The sequence below is a fragment of the Fukomys damarensis genome, unplaced genomic scaffold, assembly GCF_012274545.1.
Source record: "Fukomys damarensis isolate Sample0158 unplaced genomic scaffold, DMR_v1.0_HiC HiC_scaffold_32, whole genome shotgun sequence".
Classification (NCBI taxonomy): domain Eukaryota; kingdom Metazoa; phylum Chordata; class Mammalia; order Rodentia; family Bathyergidae; genus Fukomys; species Fukomys damarensis.
In genome coordinates, this window is record NW_022900944.1 from 15,643,046 (window position 1) to 15,652,842 (window position 9,797).

The 9,797-nt window shown below is 57.5% G+C and overlaps 1 protein-coding gene across 8 annotated transcripts in view; it reads right to left on the minus strand.

Moving 5' to 3' along the window:
* Positions 1 to 9,797, minus strand: part of Adcy7 (adenylate cyclase 7) — a 37,776-nt gene that overhangs the window by 23,182 nt on the left and 4,797 nt on the right. For 4 of the 8 annotated variants that reach the window (XM_019208290.2, XM_019208288.2, XM_019208289.2 and 1 more), the window contains exon 1: positions 8,973 to 9,068. The exons of the other annotated variants lie outside the window; for them this stretch is intronic. The gene's annotated coding sequence lies outside the window, so the exon portion shown is untranslated. Of the gene's footprint in view, positions 1 to 8,972; positions 9,069 to 9,797 lie in introns of those variants that run through there. 8 annotated transcript variants of the gene reach the window in all.

Here is a 9,797-nt window from a genome sequence, read left to right on the forward strand (position 1 = left end):
AAATAAAATAAAAGTAAAACCGAAAATCCAATCTCTCAGTCACATACTACATTCAAGGGCTCCTGGACTACAAGCTCCTGGTAACTACTGTTGCGGGCGGCACTTCTATCACTGCAGAAACCCAGGCGACACAGTACCGCTCTGGAAGTCAAAGTCACTGATGTGAGGCAGGACTCCAGATTCCCTGTTTTCCCAAGTGGTCATCTCATTATCCCAGCAGCTTTTAATGAACCAACCATCCTCTGCCCACAGAATTTCAGCAGAGCCGCCTTGGCTGTATATCAGATGACGATAGTGGGTGGGGCCTACTTCCAGGCCCTGCTCTGTTTCCGTGGTCCCTGTGCAAATACTACACTCCCCAATTCCTGGGGCTTTCTAGTGAGCCTGCGCTTTCCGTCCAGAGGATTCCAAACTGCAATCCTGGGAGCTCTGGGACTTGGGAACTGCCCCAGGGGCCAGGCTAGACAGAGTGGCAGAGGGGCACAGGCCCCATGCCCACTGCAACCAGGGCATCCCTGGCCTCTGTTATGTGCAGCTTCCTCATGAGACTGCCTTTTCTTAAAAGGGCTCTTGACACAAATTGAAGGAGTTTGCAAACACCACACACAGGAAAGGAAGCAGAGTCTCGAGAGGGGACACAGTGGACCTTTTGTGATAATGTCGAGAGCACACTCCGGGCTTCAGTGCCCCGCCAGGTGGTATCCCTCTTGGCCCACACCTTCCCTTCATTAGCACAGTCAACAATTCATTGAAACTGTACCTAAGGCCTGCCAGCCCAACTACCTGTGTGTCACCAGGCTCGCTTTCTTGCTGGGTCCCCAGTCCCCAGAAGGAGAAAGTTACGCAGTCTCTAGGCTCAGCGACAGGGCCAGGGGAAGCTGCCCGGCCTCCAGCAGGAGCTTCATGTTAAGGGAACAACCCCCTCAGGGCCTCAGGCCCGGCTGGGGCTGGAACCAGGACAGCGCAGGCAGCAGAGGGCTGGCGGGGCTAGGGACAGGCCAAAGGTGCAAACAGGCAGCCGCCTGCAGAAGCTTCAAAGGAAGACTGGTGCAGAGGAGGGACGGTGCCAGGTGAGCCTGAAGCTCCCAAAGCGGGGAGCAGGATGTCTAGAGCCCCATCGGTGGCTTCTGAGGTCCCTGGGGCTGCAGTGGACATAGATGCCGTCTCGTGTCCCCCCTCTCCCCTGCCCTTACCCTACACCAAGGAACTAACAGGCCCAGCCCATCTTCTGGGGTGGAGAGAGAGGTTGTTTGCCAGGTCTTAGGCTCCTTCTATACCTGGGCAGAAGTCCACAGTTTTGGCACCCATTTAACCAGCGCAATCCTTTAGGAACAGGCCCAGGGCTGCCAAAGTGCCCAGTTCAGACAAGCTACAAATCTGATACCTACGTGAAGTAACAATTCTTAAAAGTTGGCAGCTGATTTAAGATTTCTAAGCGATACAGCCCACTAGTCTGTGGCCGCTAGCCCTAAATGAGTAGATATTTCACAGGGATATCAGCTGAGTGCCCACTGCCGTGTATGCGCAGCCCTGCCCTAAGTGCACCCAAGCCAGGGAGCCCTTACAATAGCTGTCTGCAGGACTGAGAGCAGCAGCTCCCGTCGCACATTCACACTCAACTTCATAACCTGCAGAAGCCAACTCAAGTGAGCACAGAGAGTCAGAGTGCCTTGCCCAAGGTCACACAGCCAGAGCAGTTTGTAGAAGGGCTGAGATTTGAATCCAGGTCTGCCTGCTCCCAAACCACAGCTCCTTGCCAGGCTTCCCCACAGACATCCCAGGGGAGCCGGCCAGATGCTTCGAGTGCACAAACAGCAACACCGCCAGTCCCTCTGGCCTGGGGCCAAATACCAGTGCAAGGGACAGCCAGGCTGGGAACCCAAAGCCCAGAGGGACAGATCTGCACAGCTGCTCCGCCCTCCAGGCCAAACCTCAGAAGGCAGCCTCAGGCCTAGGCTGCAGTCAAGTGCGCGAGTGCGTAGGCACACACCAGCCCCACACGCCCACCACACGCTCACCCCACGCCACCTCACACCCAGAACGCCAGCCTGTCCTGCAGGCACAGAGTGAGGCTGCCGACACCCAGGCCGTGGGAACCCAGGCCTGGTCAGCACTGCTCTCAGGATCTAATTAGGCCACTTCCCGGGCAACGGGCAGGAAGGCAAGGGGACAACGGTGGCCCTGGCACAAGGATCCAGCGTTCCAGGGACCACGTCCAGGTCCTGGATGAGCCAGGCAGGGCTGGGGCTGGGAGAAGACTCAGGAGCCAGCCGCAGCACAGCCACAGCCCGGGTCCTCTCACAAGCCACCCGAAGCAGACCTAGAGGCAGCCGCCGCCAGGAAGGCATCAGGCCCCTCTGTCCAGTCACCTGCTCCTCTGCCAGTCTCTGAGGCAGCTGGCAACTGAGAGGGGACCCCGAGGCCCCAGACGCAGGAACCCCTGTAGCAACCTCTACACATGACCTGAGCCCGGCCTGGCGCACCTCAGCGGCGGGGAGTTCATCTCTCCGGGCAGGCTCCTCCTTCCCTGGGCACCTCCTCTGGCTAGAAGTCCTCCCTTTGGTCCAGACAAGCCTTGCCTCCCTGTGCCCCCGCAATGGCTCTGTCTGAACTCCAAAGCCACAATCAGGGCCCCTTGACCTGGGGGAACTGAGGTCCCGCAAGGGCTTCACTGTCATTCACACCTTCTTGACCACCCTGTCAGCAGAGCAGGGCAGCAGCCCCATTTTATAGAGAGGACCCCACCATGGTCCAGGTGGGGGAGGCTGTTCCCCACTTCCACCGGCATCTCTTGGCCCCTGGTTCACGGTCACTGCTTCCCGTGGCTGCTTCCCACAGGCCCTCCCAAGCTCCAGTCCCACAGTCACACCAGTGAAAATCCTTTGGACACTTGCCACCCAGGGAAGGAGCGGCGGGCAGACCCACAGCCTCCCTAAGGATAGACCCCACCTGAAAGGGAAGCCAGTGCGGAGAAGCAGAGAAAGACAGGTAAACAGCATCATAGGGCATGGGATGCAGCACTGGGGACTAAAGCCAAGGCCTTTGCACTGAGCTATCTCCCCAGTTTCCAGCCATCTTTTTTTTTCCTTTCTTTTTTAATATAGTACTGAGGATTGAATCCAGGTACTCTATCACTGAGCTATATCCCCAATCTTTTATTTTTTGAGACACTAAGTCATTAAGTTAGCCAGGCTGGTCTAGAACTTGCGATCCTCCTGCCTCAGCCTCCCAGAGGGCTGGGATTACAGACATGGGCCAACACAACTCAGCTAAGGGACAATGAATGCCCCTTTCAATTCAACCCAGCTTGAGTGTTTGTCACTTGCAATGAAGACTCTAGTCCACGTTGGGCTTGCAGGCCAGTTTGTTATGTCTAGGAAGCAGTCCTATGTCCCACCCCTCCTGGATCCAGAGTCAAGGGAGGGTCCCACTTGGCCCAGAGTGAGAGCGGCCCTGAGGACACAGCCCATCCTAGTTTACAGCTTCTCCGAAGGGGACACTGTCCTCCCACCTGATTCACGCTCTCCCCACATCCCAGGCCCAGTCAGACTGTGGAAGACCTGGGAAGCGGGGAAGATGGAACCAGGGCTGCATGTGTCGGGCTGCAGTGGCCTCCAGAGACTTGTGTCTGGAGGAGGATGGGGGAACCCAGAGGCCTGCGTGGGTGTAAAGGAACATCACCGGGCAACCTCGGGGGCTCTGGGCTCCTGTCATGCGCCTGGCATTGTGCTTCCTTCGAGTGTGTGCACCTCTCTGAGTCCACAGCTGCTGATCCCATTTCACCGATGGAGGCACAGAGAGGTCCAGGGATTGCTCATGGCAACACAGCTAGGAAAGGTGAGAGCTAAACACAGATATCCAGGGTCCAGCCCTCTTCCCGCCTGTCACCTCATGGTGCCAACACCCAGAAAACCCATCACAGCTCAAAAGGCCAGCTCTTCCTGTCCGCTCTCCACAAGGCCCAGGACAGCGAGTGGAGGCTGAGTAGACCTCATCAGAGGATGGGGCTGCTGCCCTGCTCTGCCCCACAGGAGCAAGTCAGGCAGCAGGATGCAAGAGGCCTGCTCAGGAAGCCCTGTGAGCCACCTGCACCCCTCTCCCCGTCCCACCTTCCAGGCAGGACTGTGTTCTCCCTGCCACACATGCACTGGCTGAAGCAGGGGTCCCAGCTGAGGAACCTCTGGAGGCAGGAGGCTGGGCCCCTATGGGATTGGGACTGGGGTGCAGGAAAGACCCCTCCTTTGTGGAACTGACACATGGTACCCCCCCAACCCCGGCCCACTGAGTTCATAGGGCAGCAGCATTAGACACCCCTGCCTTCACAGGCACAGACAGCGCCCACTTCCTCAGCCTAACTGTTCTGGCAGGAACCCCAGCCTGGCTTACTCCGGTTGAACTCAGTAGGACCTGGAGGGACCCAGGCCTGGGCCCTGGTAGCCTCAGAAAAGGCAAGTGGGGGCCCTGGGGTGTCAGGAGCAGGCAGGCCTATGGAGAGGAGAGGCCCCATCAGGCCCCTGGTCATCCAGGCAATCACCCTGTGGCAACTAAAAGCACAAGCCCGCTCACCTCTCTGGCCTGCTCAGCTATTTGGGTCCTGGGCTCCTGGGCTCCTGGGACAGGGAGGGAAGGGGCCACAGGCAGCTTCCCCCTCGCTTCGCTGAGAGAGACTCACGCCAGCATCATTCCCCAGGACATCCTGAGCTCTGCGCAGGTCCAGCCAGCAGCCTCTCTGCCCAGTCCAAGCCTAACCCAAGTAGGCACTGGAAACCTCAGAGACCAAGGGTCCCAGTCCTGCTGGCCTCTGCCCTTTCACCTGCTGTCCCGAGAGCCCTGTGGGCCTCAGGCCTCTGCGTGCCTGGCACTTGGTGCTGGACCTCATTCCTCACACCGTCCCTCCCAGGCACATCCCTGCTCCAAGGCTTCCCTGCCTGAAACTGCCACAGTGCTGGTCCTGGCAGACGCTTGGGACAATTACTGAGCAGGAGGGCAGGAAAGCAAGCCAGGCCAATCGGAGAGCAGCCAGCGTGCAGGGAGGGTGGTCTTAAGGGCAGAGGATGAGTGAGAAGGGGGAGGAGGGTGCTCTGGGAGAAGGCGTGTCCCTCCCTGGCTCTGTGCCACCAGCCTGGCCCTATTTCCTCACAGGTCCATTCGGGCACTGATGACCACATGGTTGCCAAAGCCATGATGGCAAACAGGCCACACTGTGGTGACAAAGCAGCAAGTGAGCCCGGAAGGAAGGCTCAGGACCCAGGACTGGGCAGGGCCCAAGTTGGGAGGAAGAGTGTGGGTGAGGGCCTCCGCACCGGGTCATCTCCATCCTGCACAGCCAGAAGGCAGGGCAAAGCCGACAACCCGCGATGGTGTGTGTGCCTCACCACCTCTGATGATCCCCCAGGCTGACTCCACCTTGGGAACCGCAGTCCCCGCCCAGAGACCTGCACATCTGTCATCCACCCGCTGTGAGACCGAGCAAGCCCCTGGCCCGATCTGGGCCTCAGTTTCCCCTCTTGCACCCTCTAAGTCCCAGCTCAGGACTGGGCTGGGGGTAGAGGCTGTCATTTGAGGAGGATGAGGGACTTAGGACAAGCTGAGGAGGCAAGGCCAATCCTCGAAGTGGATGGGGTTGGTCCTTACACCTGAATCCTCCTGTCCACTTCCTCCCTGAGGGAAGTATGACCCAGTCAGTCCGTCCTTTGAAGGCACAGGAGACAAAGCCGGCCCGGCCATCTCCTATCAGGGATCACGAGGCTGGTGTGGCAGGCCAGCAGGAGTTGGTCATTCCCTGAGGCACCTGTCCCTGTCCCTTTAGAAGGGGCACACGGACACCTCCTGGGCGCCAGGCTCCAGACCAGGCAGAGACCTCAGTGCCTTCCCCTCGCTGGCTGTTGTTGCTAGGACTCTGCATACAGAAAGTGTCCAAGCAACAGTGCTTGTAGACTGACTGAGCCATCACCCAGGCTCTGCTGCTGGAAAGAACACCCACACTCCCCTCCTCCTCCCCCAGTCCACCATTCGTGATGCACAGGCCACCCTCAGCAGGCTCCCCCTTCAGGACGGAAACACTTTCACACCCACGCCGAACACATTTCTGGTCCCTTTCCCTTGATAAGGAAGCACAGGAAAGGGAAGTGTGCCAGCCTCACGTGGCCTCCCGAGACGGCTGCTGACTTCACACTTTCCCCGGGGCCCCACCCAGATGGTGGGCCAAGGATGACAGCACAGACCCATTTCCCCAGGGACCGGGAGGCCAGAAAGGGCAGGCAATGAGCCCTAACTGCTGGCCTGGGAGCTGCCCAGTGAAAAGGCAGGCACCGTCCGGAAGACAGAGAGTCAGCCGGAGCCATACCCGGGCAGGGTGGACTCCCAAGCCCACCAGCGACCACGCCACATGAGGACACCCACGGCACACTGCGGTGGGCAAGGCCCCTCTAACCCAACACAAAACCCAAAGCTGGGAAGAAGAAAGACTAATAAACTTAATTATGTAAAGAAACAAAACTTACTACGGGGGGAAAAAATAAAACCAACTAACAAAAGCATAATCAAAAGACAAATGGCAGAGAAGGGAAACACACGCGTGGCCCATATCATAAGGGGCTACTGATTTCCCACATTGGCAAACAACGAAAAGGACCCTGACCCAGTAGGAAGACGGGAGAAGCGGTGGGCAGAAAGTTCACAGAAGAGGCAATTCAAATGTTTTTTCAGTGTTGGAAAGAGGATGGTTTTTCCCCATAATGAGACAGCAAATTAAAACTGCCATGAAAAAAAAATGTTACCCTCTTGGCAACGATCAATGCATTTCCTAAATCTTTGTTGGAAACAGGCACTCCAACAGACAGAAATATGAGTTGGTACAACTCCTGGGAAAGGCAGGTTAGTAATATCTGACAAATTCACTAATGTACACCTTGTTTTTGACTTTACAGATATACTTTAACTTATCCTAAAGCACTCTCAGTGTGTGCAGTGAGACATAACAACACAATTCATGGCATTATTACTCATAATAGAAAATGATTGAAAACAATGAATCTACCAGTCAGGAGCTTGAGAAATAAATTACTAAACAATGCATCCTCACAGTGGAATACTATGCAGCTGTCAAAAGTGTGTGCAACATCCTGAAACTGATGGTTTTCACAGGGCATCTTATGGAAAATCTACACAGCCACAGTAATGCCTGACACAGATAAGAATTTAAGGACCCAGAGAAACCATAACCTGATTTGACAGAGTGACTAAATCTCTCTTCTCATTTTCAGTCTCTATTTCCTATTTCTAATCTCATGTGGCTTGTGCAATTTAAAAAATTCTTAATAGAAAAAAATGATTCCTCATCTAAGGAAATGTTGCTCATCTAAGTTGCATGACTTTCCCTATGCCTCAGTCTCCTCTTTTGTACAAAGGAGAATGACAGGCTGAGCACACGGGGATCTGAGGGGACTCTGTGGGGTCACGCAGGCAGGGTGTAGAGCCTTCCACACTCACCAGCAGGACAGAAAGCCCGCCCTGACCCTCAAGATGTGCTCTACCCCTGCCCCCCACAGCCAGCAGGAAGACACATTGGGCAGAAGACCACCCGGGCTCGCATCCTCAAACGCGCCAAAGTATGAAGGCCCTGGCCCTGGCACCCTGGCAAGGGGACTCTTTCTGGGGGCCTAATGGACTTGTCCAAAGCTCACTGGCTGGGAAGCAGTTGGGCTGGGATTTGAACCCTGGCCTGCCCCCCACACACACCCTGGCCACAGTTGGTGCTGGGCTCCAATGCTCCTCTTCCCCCTTTAAAGATCCCCTATACACTTCAGCAAATCAAAGCCTCTGACACGCCCTGTAGGAGAGAAACCCGTGGAATGACAGTTAAACATGCCCCATCTTTCTGGCTCACAGGACCTTTTGCACTAAATATCTGATGAGCTTCCTCCAGAAGATGCTGGCTCTGCCTCAGTGTGTCTCCCCCAAGAAGCCTCCCTGACAGCTAAGGCCCACGGAGAGCCCACTGAGCCGCACTCCTGCCCTGTATCTCCACCCTTTTCTAACAGCCTGGGGAGCCCACTTGGGCCGGGGCCCTACTCCCCACCTCTATCTGACCCCAGGTTGGGCTAGAAGGGCACACGGGGTGGGGAGCCCAGCCCTGATGAGGCCCCAGGGTGGAGAGGAGGGGGAACAGACTGGGCTCTGCTGCCTTCTCTCACCCCACAGTTTTCAGGGGTGGGAGCCATCTGAAAATTGCCAGTGCCATGGCATTTCCTGCCTCTCTCATAGCAATGCAGAGAAACTGCCCCAGTTTCCCCACCTGTCACAAGTATTAGAGCTCTGGGCTGAATGCCAGGAGACTTAAGACACATCTCTAGCTCCCACTGGCTGTGACTAGGGCAACTCTTCACCCTGTTCAGGCCCGATCCCTTCAGGGCTCCTGAGATCCCTTCCCTGGGCCCAGTGGAGAAGGCAGCTACCGGGGGTGGGGGGGGCAGGGCAGGGGCCACACAGGGAGCCCAGCGACACCTTCGCCTTGCCTGCCCCTTCCCATCCTCACGGCCAGCCTGAAGGTCCCAATTTGGCCCCCATAGCACTGTCTGCCCGAGTGCCCACCCTAAAGTCCAGGAATAGAGACCCCCATCCCCAGAGGCTTCCTGAGGACCCCATAAAGGCCAAGGGGGCACGTGAGGGGCAGAGGGGTGTGGCCTCGTGGAGCCGGGCTGAGGCCCGGAAGAGCCTTCTGCAGGGGAAGCAGCCCCACCCCACCACCCCCACCAGCCACAGCCCTGGCTTCCGGAACGGCACCCGCAGAGGCTCACGTGGCACACAGCTGACCCCTGAGCCGAGTCCCCTCAGGATCACATAATCCTTCTTCCCCGAGCCAGGCTCTAGGCCAGGCACGGGAGGACCCGTGGTGGTGCCTTCATCCCCAGCCGCCCCAGGTCCCTGCACCTCGGCCTCCCCTTGGTATCATCCCGCAGGGCTCCCCGCACCTGTTCAAAACAGCAAGAACAGCAAGCCTAGTCCCTGCGCGCACCCTGGATGAAAAGTCCTCCTGAGGCCTTCCTGGTGGTTGTGTGACTTGACTGCCTTTGCTTCCCCAAATAAGCCCCACCCTTTCATCTCCAGGCTGAGGGCGGCCTAACAACTCGCTACTCCTCCCGCTCCTCGGCCTGGCAACTCCAGCTTGCCCATCAGCACATCCTCAGATACTGCCTCTTCCAGGGAGGCTCCTCACGGGTCTGGCCTCACGGGCCCACCTAGGCTTCCTGGGACCTTTCCCAGTCTTCCCTGTCCCTGCACGGCTTCAGGGTGCCCGCCGAAGGCTGAGCTCTCTGGCCACACACTGTCCTGCTTCCTGGACCCTGGGCTGCCCCGAGCAGAGACACCCGTGGGATACACCAGCACCCAACCAGCAGTCAGGGATGACCCCAGTGCCATCCGCCCGAGCTGGGTACATCGCCTGCCTCTAAGGACTCAGTTTCTCACTGAAACCCCTCACTCCCTCTGTGGCCTACGCTAGCAGGGAACTTGCCTCCTGGCTGTAGACCCTTCACAGAAGCATCGCCCACGGAAAGAGCCCAGTGCCCCAGGCCTCTGCCCCACACCGGCACAGGATACAGTGCTGAGGCCACAGCAAGTGAGGGGTCCCTACGTAGCTTGTTCCAGGGGGAGGACAGATGAGTGATAAGTGAGCTACAGGAGGAAAAGAAGTGCCTGGCAGGCAGGGGGCTGCCTCTGCTCAAGGCCTGTGGTGGAGAACACGCAGTCTGAGGCTAAGCAGCAGGCTGGGGATCCGGGTCCACTTGAGGCGGTCT